Below are 11,879 nucleotides of genomic sequence, written 5' to 3' on the forward strand. Positions count from 1 at the left end.
AAGTGAAAGTGAATTAAAGCCCCTTAAAAGACATGCCATAAAAGGCTGGCACAGGCTGAGCTGAAGAAATCATTACCTCCTGAGCACCCACAGATGAGCTGAGGGGCATAGTCAGTCATGAATTACCAGATGGCCCATATCTCAGATATCCAGGCCCTGGTGATATGAAGACAGACTGAGAAGGCAAGGTCTCTGCCCTGCAGGAGCTTACAGTCCAATAATAATGATGACAATAGCAGTGGCAACATATTTATTAAGTGTTAGGACTTCAAAGTGTTTTCCTCACATTAATTTCACTTTACAAGTATTAAATGCTCAGAACAACTCTGTAATGTTGGTTCTATTATTGCCTCTGTTTTATCAATAAGGAAATAGAATCTCAGAGAGGATAAGAAACTTGCCCAAGGTCTCACAGTTAGTAGGTGGTGACGCAGGCTGGCTCTTAAAAGCCAGCTATACTGCCTCTAGTCTAGACGAGCTTTTGGGGCAGGGGGTGGTTGTCAAGAAAGGATTTCTAAAGGAGAGAGCCTGAGTTAAGTCTTGACAGTGGGGACTAGCCAGGGAAGAAGTGGAAGTGAGGGGTGCCCCCAGGCAGAGGAAACAACAAGGAGGTAGGAAGCAGCTTGGTACATAAGGAACCTTGGCTCATGGCCTGTTTTAAGGACTGTGAAGATCCCCACCTGTTTGCCAGCTCTAGATCCCAGTGGATCAGATACGTGGTCCCTGAACAAGTGAAGTGGCCTGAAAATTAAAAAATCATAAGGCAAAGTAATGAAAGAGGCCTGAGGTGAGCTTTCATCTTTCAGTTTTAGAAAAGGTAGAGAATACCCTGCTGTGTGAAAATTCTTTCTAATGATACTATTATCTTACTAGTCTCTCACAACAATCCAGTTAAGGACAAAGATTATTATGCTCAGATGTCCAAAGAGGGCTCTGATTTGCTCAAAGCAAACGCATTAGTGGTCAAACTGAAACTAGTTCTTATGCCTTGGCACCTGGGGCACTCGTGATGAGCATGCTAAAAATACTTCTTTCCTAACCCCCCAGCATTGTTGAGAGCGTAGCTGGAAACTCGGTGGTTTGTACACCAGCTCAGAGAAGTCTAAATGACACACAGGCCCAGTTCTTTTCATGTTCACCTGCCAAAGACAGTAGTGGGAGTGTCCGGTACAGGGACCTATGGTGAGGAAAGAGTCAGATGGAAAAGGCAGCTCTCCACAATTTAAACACAGCTCGACAAGCAGAGACAGCACCTGCCTTCAGAAAAAATCCACTCTATAAGCCAGTGCCTACCAGGAGAGAGCAGGCCATGTTTAAATCCTCGCTCTGCCTTTTCCTATCCATGTGGTGACCTTGAGATAATTCATTAACCTCTGTAAGGCTTGATTTCCTGTTCCGTAAAATCGAGACATTAACAGTACAATTCACCTAGTGTTTGGGCAGTAATCAATGCTAAGTATTCAATACAGTATGTGGCACATAATAAGCACTCAGTAAAGTTTAGCTGTTGTTATTATTCAAGTCCCAACAAAAAGCAGAGTACTTTGGGCTTTCTCACTTATTCAGCACTTATTCCTCACTTATTCAGCAAACACTGACCATTCTGGGTCCTGGACATAAAAATGACTATCATTTGGTGTGGCTATGAGCTATAGGAGAGGAAATTTCCAAAACTGAAGCACAGCAGAGAAAGAGAATTCTATATAGGAGAATATCACAGAGAAGGCAACCAATAACTTGGTGTTGAAGGAGAGGAGGAGAAGCTGGGAAGGAAGGGTACTGCAAGCAGAGAACAAGCATGAGCAAAGACTCAGAGTCTTAAAAAGTGTGGCTTTCAAGGAAGAGGGAGATATTTCGTGCTGTTGAAAATACAAGGTCAGGGAGAGGATGACAGAGACAGAAGTAGGAGGACATAGGCTGGCTAAGGAAGATGGGGCCAGTTTAAAAGAGACTCGAATGCTATGCTAAACCTTTTGGCTTTTCATCTGAAGGCAGTGAGGAGTCTTTTAAGGAGGGGAGGGACATGATCAGAGAGAGGACAATAAGCTGGTGGCAGGAAAGATCACCTTTAAACCACTGGAGATTGTGTTAATCATCTCACTCATCCATCCATTCACATATTTTTTGAGCACCTACTATGTGCTAGGCACTGAACCCTGGAGAATACTAAAGCAGGCAAGTAACAGACCTGGTTCTGCCCTTCAGAGTTTACAGTCTTAAGGGGGAAGACAGACACTAATCAAATAGCAACACAAACAAGTAAAAATCAAAACCATGATGTATGCTAGGTAGATGCTAGGTAGATGAGGCCCGTGCAGCTATGACAGCATTTAACAGACCGATGTGACTTGAGGGAAGGAAGATGTTAAGGAGGATTTGAGATTTCATCTAAAGTATGGTTTGAATGTCATCTAAACTAACTAGGAAAAAGACTAGACTGTAAGTTCTAAAAAGCCAAGGACAATGATCATGATTATGTCTGTGCCCAGCACTGTCCCCAGGGCCAAGCAGGGCAACAAAAGCCAAAAGTTAGGAAAGGGTTTTCTTTAGGAGGGAAACGCAGTCCAAGCACTAGTTACCATAAGGCCTGGAAACCAAGCATCCCCAGGGCTACCCCTGCCTCAGCTTCCCTAACTGCCATCACTCTTCCAGTCTCAGCTCAATATTATGCTCCTCAAAGATCTTCCCAGACCGCCCTATGTTAAGTATTCACTCTCCCAGTTATTATCATATCTTGAATTACCTTGTGCATTTACGTGGGGTTGAATGACTCCTCCCACTAGACGGTAAACTCTAAGAGGGCAGAAGCCTTGTCTGGCTTGCTCTGTTTGTATCCCCAGTGCCTGCCACGTAGGAGGCGCTCCACAAATATTCGTTGAACTTGAATGAATGAACCCTGAGGAAAGTGAAGCCCGAAGTAGGGGAGGGGGAACCGCGACTCGTCCAAGGTCACTCTAGGAAGGAGCCTCGAACCCGGGGTTCCCAACTCCGGAGGCCTGGCCTTGGGGGGCTCACGTCGCCTCTGGTCAGGTAAGCCTCGGCCCCGGTGTGAGGGCAGGGAGGCCCGAGGCCGCTCGACGCACGGCCGCGGCTCCTCCCGGGCCCTGGGCCCCGCATCTGGCAGGGCCCCGCCGCTCACTCACCTTGGCGGCTCCACCACTGGCCCTATGCCCCCGCCGCCTCCGCCGCCGCCTCTGCCGCCGCCGCCGTTCACGCTGACAGCTCCCGGGGCGCCGGCACTTCCGGGGTCAAACAGCGATTCCGCAGGCGCAGACCGGAAGCCTCCGCCCCGCCCCGCCCCGCCCCCCGGTGCCCCGAGGCCCCTCCCCCAGCGCCAATGACTGCGGTCTCAAGTTGCCGGGAAACCCGGACCGATCCCGGGCCACGCCCCCAGTCTTGAGACTCCGCCCCCAAGGAAGCCTTGGGGCTGCGGCCACGCCCCCTGCCCCTCCTCCCTTTTCCTATTTTGGCAGAGAGGGTGGGAGGCGCTCAGTGGGCGGATTGCAATCCCACTGCTCCGAGTCTGGTATCCCTGACGGCTTCTCATAATCCCAGGCTTCCACTTCCTTTCCGACCTCCTTAATTATCCTCTTACAAATTTAATCCAGAAAAGTAGTTTTAACAAATTAAAAGCATAAACATGATGTTGAGTAAAAGAAGACAGGCAAGAGTGCAAACTGTATAATTCCATTTATAGAAAGTTCTAGAACAGGCAAAACTAAAGAGTGGCGATAGGGGTTAGGTTACCTCTGGGGATGGTGACTGGGAGGGGCCACAAGCGAGGCTGGGAAGGTTCTATATGTTCGTTTGGTGGTTGGTTACACAGATGTTTATTCATGTATATATGCAATACTTACAAAATAGTATTCAAAATATCAGGAGGGTTGAGTATAGCTGCCTTAAAAGCAGAATGCAGTTTACCCACAGAATGTCTCAGGATGGTGCTTTGGAATCATTCCAGAAAGCTAGTTAAAAACACAAATATCTGGTTTCATTACAGTGCCTGGCATACAGTAATGGTTCTAAAACAACTAATTATCATATGGGTGTTATGGAAGCCCCTAATGGAACACAAAATCCGGACCTCATGAGAGGACATCATGAAATATTACCCAGCATCTCCTGGAGCCAGACCCATGTTACATGCACTGGGGCTGCAAGGAGAGATGGCGGCAAGAAAATCAACAGTTGTGGGGCAATGTGGTAAAAGCAGGGTACTGAGGAAGTAGGTAGATGGGCTCTGAACCAGAAGTGTGATGGGAGGGGTTAAATACTGTATTAGTTATGTATTGCTGCATTACAAGTTACCACAGACCTTGTAGTTTAAAATAAGGAACAGTTGATTATCTCAGTTTCCATGATCAGGAGTCTATGTGTGGCTTAGCTGGGTCCTCTGCTCCAGGATCTCCAACCAGGCTGCAATCAAGGTAGCAGTCAGGACTGGGACTCATCAGAAGGCTCAACTGAAGAAGGTTCCATTTCCAAGTTCACATGATTGTTGGCAGAATTCAATTGCTTGAGGATGGCTGGACTGGGGGCCTCAATTCCTAGCTGGATTTTGACTGGAACTGACCCAAAGTCCTTGTCATGAGGGCTTCTTTGACATGGAAGTCTGCTTCATTAAGATATTCAGGCTAATAAGGTAATAAGGAGTTTGATATCAAGTGTGGTCTCATATAAGGAACATAACTACAAATGTGATATCCTATCAGTTTTGCAATGTTCTGCTTTTTAGAAGCTAATTACAGGTCCTACCCACACTCAAGGGAATAGGATGACACGAGGACATGAATACCAGTAGGTGGGATGATTCAGGTCAATTTTAAAGTCTGCCTGCCACAAATACTTAGGGAGCATGGGCGGGACACCTATTAACCCCAGGTCTGCAGCAGAGGAAGTGAAAGTGAAGTGAGATAAAGTCTAATCAAGATAGTAATGGCCATGTTTGTCAGACACTTACTCCATCCCAGGCACTGAACTAAACATTTTTCACATATTATCTCCTTGACCCTTTACGACAATTGTAGAAGTTAGGAAAATATTATTCCATGTTATAGAGAGGTTTAGAGACTAAACCGAGGTGTGATGGTTTCAAGCTGAATGTGCCCCCAAAAGATCATTTTCTTAAAGCTAATCCATTCCTATGGCTGTAGACCCATTGTGGGTGGGACCTCTTGATTAAGTTATTTCAGTTGAGGGTTGTCCCCTGTGGGTCTTAATTCTCTTACTGGAGTCTTTTATAAGACAAGCTGAGAGAGAAGCAGAAGACAGAAATAGAGAACCAGAAGCTAAAGAAGAAAGTCACAGACAAGGGAGCCGGAAGCTGAAAGCAACAAAACACAGAGAGAAGGGAGAAACAAGCAGATGCCACCAATGTGCCTTGCCATGTGAGAGAGGAGTTAGGTTCATATGTCAACTTGGCCAGGTGATGGTTTCCAGGTGTCTGGTCAAGCAAGCACTGGTCTAACCATTACTGCAAGGATATTTGTGGCTGGTTAATAAACCAGAAAGCTATTTTATTAAATCTTCAGTCAAATGACTGCACCTCTGACTGATTACATCAACAAAGGGCATGTCTTCCACAATGAGAGGATTTGATCAGCTGGATTTAATCCAAATCAGTTGAAGACTTTTAAGGGAGAAAGAGAGAGGACCTTCACTTCTTCAGCTAGCCAGCGAAGCATTTCCTGAGGAGTTCACAGAACATCTTCGTTGGAATTGCCAGTTCTCTGCCTGCCCTATGGAATTTGGACTTGTGCATTCTGCCCTATGGAATTCGGACTCATGCATCCCCATGGTTGCATGAGACACTTTTATAAAATCTTATATTTGCTTCTATCTCTTATTGGATCTGTTTCCCTAAAGAACCCTAATTGATACAGCCAGTAACTGGGAAAGCATTGCCTGTTTATGCCTTGATTTGGACATTTTCACAGCCTCAGAGCTGTAAGCATGTAAGTTAATAAATGCCCATTGTAAAAGCCAACCCATTTCTGGTATATTGCACTTTGGCAACTTTAGCAAACCAAAACACAAGGTCACAGAGCTGGTTTGAACCCAGCCCTGTCTGATTCCAGAGCCTTTCCTCATAACCTCTCTATAAGGGACCTTCCTAAGCTCAGTAAGACAAGTTTGAGGGCCTCAAGTCCAGGAAGAACTCTGTGGCCAAGTGCTTCAAGGTGCATCAGAACAGTGGATGCTTCCCCTTGAGGCTGTCATTTTTCAGGTAAACTTGGTCCTCCACTTGTAAGGAAAGGAAAGAAAAAAGTGCCTGAATCTCTTTGTTTTTTTCTCTAGCACCACACATGTTGGTCATACAGGAAATATAATTGGTCTCTTGGTGATTGTTTGGAGAGAAATCACGTGGAGCAGCAGTCTAGTACAGAGAAAATTTAAAATGGGACTTCTGGCAAAAATGTGTGTATTAGTTTAGTCTTTTCCCTGTGGATACATATCACTGACGTTTTGGAGTTAAATTCTGTAATATGACTATAACAACTCGAATACATCCAATAAGATATCTAACTTCTCCAAGCATATCTCAGTTTTCTCATCTGTTGAAAGGGGTCATTAATATCTGTCTCACTGCCATCAAGAGGATTACATGAGATAATATAGGTAGCGCCAAGCACATACAATAAATCGTAGTGGAGAAAAGGAAAGGAAGGAAGGGAGGAAGGGAGGGAGGAAGCAAGGAAGGAAGGAAGGAATCCTGTCAGTTAGGGTTTGAGTATAACTCTTATACTTCTTTCATCACTCCTTTGCCTGAAGAGATTAATAAGGAATTTGAGCTTCTGAAGGAGACATTCTTGTTTGAGCTAACACTGTCTAACTGAAATTAAATTTAAAAAGCCAGTTTAGGTGGGACTAGGTAATGGTACAGACACTCTGGAGGACAGTCTGGCGGTTCCTTAGAAAACTAGATATCAAGTTACCCTATGATCCAACAATTTCAGTTCTTGGTATATAGCCAGAAGATCTGTAAGCACTGACATAAACAGATATTTGTGCATATATGTTCATAGCAGCATTATTCAAATTGCCAATAAATGGAAACAACCCAAATGTCCTTCAACAGATGAGTGGATAACAAGATATGTATATATACATGATGGAATACTATGTGGCAATAAGAATGAATGAGGTCATGAAACATATGACAACATGGATGAAACTTGAGGACATAATGCTGAGTGAAATAAGCCAGACACAAAAAGAGAGATATTGCATGTTACCACTAATGTGAACTCTGTGAAAAATGTAAAATAAATGTTTTATGTTGTAGAATGTAGGGGACCTAGAGATAAACAGCACCTAGTGAAAGGGGAACGATAATCTAATAAGACCAGGTAAGATATGGAGAGTAATCTTAATGATATGCGAATGCTCAGGAGTGGTCATGGTTTGTTAATTTTCTTGGGGTATGATAGGAACATGTTGGAAGCAATGTAGTTATTTTAGGTTATTTATTTTTCTTATTCCTTTGTTTTGTTTGAATTTTTTTTTTAAATTTTTGATAAAGTATAATAAAAAAAGCCAGTTTAGTATATGAAAAGATGATCATTAATCAAGGATATGCCAATCAAAACCACAGTGAGATACCACTTCACACCTACTAGTATGACCATAGCAAAAAAAAAAGTGTTGGTGAGGATGTGGAGAAATTGGGAACCTGATATGTTGCTAGTAAGAATATAAAATGGTACAGCCAACAGCAGAAAAGAGTTTGGCAGTTTCTCCAAAAGTTAAACAGAATTACCATGTGACCCAGTAATTCCACTCCCAAAGAATTTAAAACAGGAGCTTAAACAGATACTTATATGCCAACGTTCAGCAGCATTACTCATAATAGCTAAAAGGTGGATGCAATCCGAGTGTCCATCAACAGATGAATCGATAACAAAATGGGGTATATACATGCAATGAAATATTATTCACCATAAAAAGGAATGGAGTTCTGATATGTGGTACAACATGTATGAACCTTGAAGATATCAAGTTGGGTGAAATAAACCAGCCACAAAGGACAAATGTTGTATAATTCCACTTACATAAAATATCAAGAATAGGCAAATTCATCGAGACAGGAAGAGAATAGAGGTTACTAAGAGCTGTGGGGAGGAGGGGTGGAGAGTTATTGCTCAACGAGTTCAGAGTTTCTGTTTGGAGTGATGACATTTTTGGCAATAGATAGCAGTGATGGTTGTACAATATTGTGAATGCAATTAATGTCACTGAGTTGTACACTTAAAAATGGTAAAAATGGCAAATTTTATGTTATATATATTTTAAAACACACACACACACACACACACACACACACACACACACACACACAGCCAGGGTAACAGGAGAAGCCTCAAACCACAGAAACAGAGGAATTTCTTGGGCCTGTGTTCTTCTCTAAATTCAAAAACAATGACCGCAACAACCAGCTTACTTTAAGAGCAAATATTTGGGTTGACAAAGGGGAGGAGTGTCTATGGTACTTATAATTAACCATACCCATAAATCCAGGGAGAACCAGGAAGAACAACTGTCAGCGGTTGGAGCTAGTAAGCCTACATAGGGATGTCAAGGCCTGAGTCCGGCCAGCCTAGGCACTCTGAGTCACCTTAGATGAATCAGTACTGCCGACCTGTCTGTCAGCTGGGCCGACAGGAGTAGTCAGGAATTTTGTGCTTCAATTCCGCAGCGTGTGTATTCACGGAGCACTTGTTATTGGTATTTGCCATTGTGCGGCCTGCTCAGCATTCATTTCCTCTGTTTTCCCACTAACAGCAACTTGATGACTCCTTGGAGAACCAACTCCCCTGCTTCAGTCCACATGGAGTGGGGCTGACTCCTTACCCAGAGTTCAGGGGTGTGCGATTGGATTAGTTATCTATTGTTGTGTAACAAATCATGCCAAAAACTCTGTTGCTTAAAACAGCAATAACCATTTTTTATTGCTCATGGTTTCTGTGAATTAGGAATTCCGAGTGGCTTGGCTGGATGGCTCTGGATCAGGGTCTCAGAAAGCAGCTGGGACCTCAGTCATGGGAACATTGACTGGAGCTGAAGGATCCACTTCTGGGATGGCTCATTCATGTGGCTGGCAAGTCGGTACTGGCTGTCAGTGGGCGGCCTCAGTTCCTTTCTAAAGGGCTGCTTGAGTGTCCTCACGACATGGTGCCCGGCTTCCCTTAAAAGGAGCAATCCAGAAGATCAAAGCAGAAGCTTCCTTGTCTTGGAAATCAGACAACTGACAAATAAACAAATATGTGGAAATTAAATATTACACTTTTAAGCAATCAATAGGTCAAAGAAGAAATCACAAGGAAGTCACACACCATCACTTCAGCCATATTTTTGTTGGTCACATTGGCCAGCCTTGATTCAGTGTGGGAGAGCATGAATATCAAGGGGTGATGATCATTGGGGGGCCATCTGGGAGGCTGGCTACTGTATCAATTCAACACGAGCCTCGCCAATCGGCCGGCATACTCCAAATCCTCAGCCACAGTGATTGAATCAGGGATAGCTACATGAGCCAAACCTATCCAAATAAACCCAGTTCTCAGATCTTTGCTGGAGCCAAAGTAAAAGAGAAGCTCTCTTTCTGCTGAAATTGCTAGCAGTAAGAATGACTGAAGCCTGGAGTTGCCAGAGGCCACTACCTGGAACCTAAGAGTGAAGCCAACACAAAGGAAAGCTGAGATAGCAATGTTGAGCAAGGGTAGAATAAAAGAGGGTGATGACATCATCTGAGTCCTGGAGGCAGCTACACCTGAATTCGGATACCCATGGACTTTTCTCATTCTTGTTTTGTTTAAGCCATTTTGAGTTGGGCTTCTGTCCTAACACAACTGCTAGATGCCCAGTTCTTCTTCTGTCTAGTTAACCAGTCATTTCTCAAGATTATAACTGGCAACTACTGGGGCAAGAGGGATGAGTTTGCTAATTGCTCAAGCCCATGACCAGAAGGAGTTGCTGGCATTACAAGTCACTACACAGGAATGGAGAGATGCCAACTTGGAGATGGATCAAGTACATCGTGGGTGCTCACCAGTTGTTTTTCTTTAACTAGGCCAAGGGTGTTCAGGAGAAGTGCATTGTGTGGAGGTGGGAATGGATTGGTTGTGGAGTCTGAAGACCAGAGTGTGAGTCCTAGTTATACCCCCTGCTCTCTGGGCAACCTTGGACAAGTTTTTACCTTTTCTGAGCCCCTGTTTCCTTATCTGCATAATGGAAATAGTAATATTGCTCAACCTACTATGTTCACTCAGTAAACATTAAGCACTGAGTATGAGCCAGGGGCTGTCAATAAAGTGATAAAAAACTCCTTTCTAGCCTTTGAGATGTTCACGGTCTTGTTGGAAATATGGGTGAAGTGTGAAGTAAAACAGGTTGAGAAGTAGTGTGATAGCTTACACATGGGTGTTTTGAGCTCAGAAGGGAGAAAGCATCTCAGATGGTGGGATCCAGATGGACTTTCTGGAAGGGATGCTATTTAATCTGAATTTTGAGGAACTTAGGAACCGACAGGTTGGAAGAGAAAAGCAGGCAAAGTGCACACTCTGAGGCATAGAAGAGGGGAAAATTGCAAGTAGGTGTATATGACTGAAGTCCAATGTTTGAGGATATCTTGATTAAGGAGGACCTTGTGGGCTAGGCTAAGGAGTTTGGACTCCCCCTGTTCATGGTGGGGAAGGCCCTGAAGGATTTGAATAGGATTGGACAGGCATTTTAGAAAGATGAGTCATAACAGCCGTGGGAGTGGAGAGGATGGATAGTAGCAAGAGTGTAGCTAGTCCTGTGTTGGAGTTATCTGTTGTTACCTAACACATTACTCCACAACTTACTGGCTTACAAAGATGTGTTATTTCTTGTGATTCTGTGAATTGGATGGGCTCAGCTGAGAAGTTCTTCTGTTGCACGTGCTGTCAACTGGGGTAATCATTTGGTTACATTCAACCGGGTGCTTGGTTGAGGTCAGAACATCCAAGATGGTTTTACTTGCATGTCTAGTGTCTCAGCTGGAGTGTCTTGTACAACTGGTGGCTAGCTGGGCTTCTCTTGCCATGTGCTTTCTCATCATTCAACAGTCAGTGGTTGTCACAACTGGGAGACGCTATTGGTGTCTGGTGGGTAGAGGTCAGAGATGCTGCTAAACATCCCACAGTGCACAGGACACCCCCCAACAACAAAGAATAATCTGGCTCAAAGGGTCAGTATGGCTGAAGTTGAGAAACCATGGGGGGCTGTCTTTACCTTCCAGCTGGATCCCAAGAGGGTGAAAGAGGAAGCTGCCAGATTTCTTAAGACTTAAGCTCTGGAACTCACACATCATTTTCACCACATTCTATTGGTCAAAGCAAGTCACAAAGACCAGTTCATATTCAAAGGGAGAGGAAATAGACCACCATCACCCCTCCATGGGCAACCAGTAATCTACCTTCTGACTCTATAGATTGTTGGTGGCCATTTTTATAGGCAATCTGCGATAGCCAGCTCCCTGGCTATCACCATGATGGTGTTTGAGCTCAGGCAGTGGCAAAGTATCCTCATGAGAAAATGAAATAATGTCAGTGAAAGCTCTTTGCAAAGTGCTACATAAATATACTAATTTCATAATCTACGTTGTCCCCAGCCAGGAACTGCTGTCCCGGCAGCTTTCCTGTTAAGCTGGGCTTTCTCTCAATAGACTTCCACTCTATGTCTATACAATCCCTTTGCCCTATTTTGAGTTCATTAACACTTCTGCTGACTCGAGAAAAATCTAGAGAATGATCAATTCAGTGAAAGTCTCAAATCGTCCCCCAGGGCCCCTAAGAACAAAACATCTGCTTGTCATTCTCCTACCCCTGTCGGTTTTAGTGAGAACAAAGCTTTAAATG

General features: G+C 44.1%; 1 protein-coding gene across 2 annotated transcripts in view; it reads right to left on the reverse strand.

Annotated features, from left to right (window-relative positions):
• Positions 1-3,238, reverse strand: part of ASCC2 (activating signal cointegrator 1 complex subunit 2) — a 36,011-nt gene extending 32,773 nt beyond the window's left edge. For both annotated transcript variants that reach the window (XM_037816960.1, XM_037816961.1), the window contains exon 1: positions 3,144-3,238. The gene's annotated coding sequence lies outside the window, so the exon portion shown is untranslated. The remainder of the gene's footprint in view (positions 1-3,143) is intronic.
• Between the last annotated feature and the right edge of the window lie 8,641 nt (positions 3,239-11,879).

The sequence above is a fragment of the Choloepus didactylus genome, chromosome 23, assembly GCF_015220235.1.
Source record: "Choloepus didactylus isolate mChoDid1 chromosome 23, mChoDid1.pri, whole genome shotgun sequence".
Classification (NCBI taxonomy): Eukaryota; Metazoa; Chordata; class Mammalia; order Pilosa; family Megalonychidae; genus Choloepus; species Choloepus didactylus.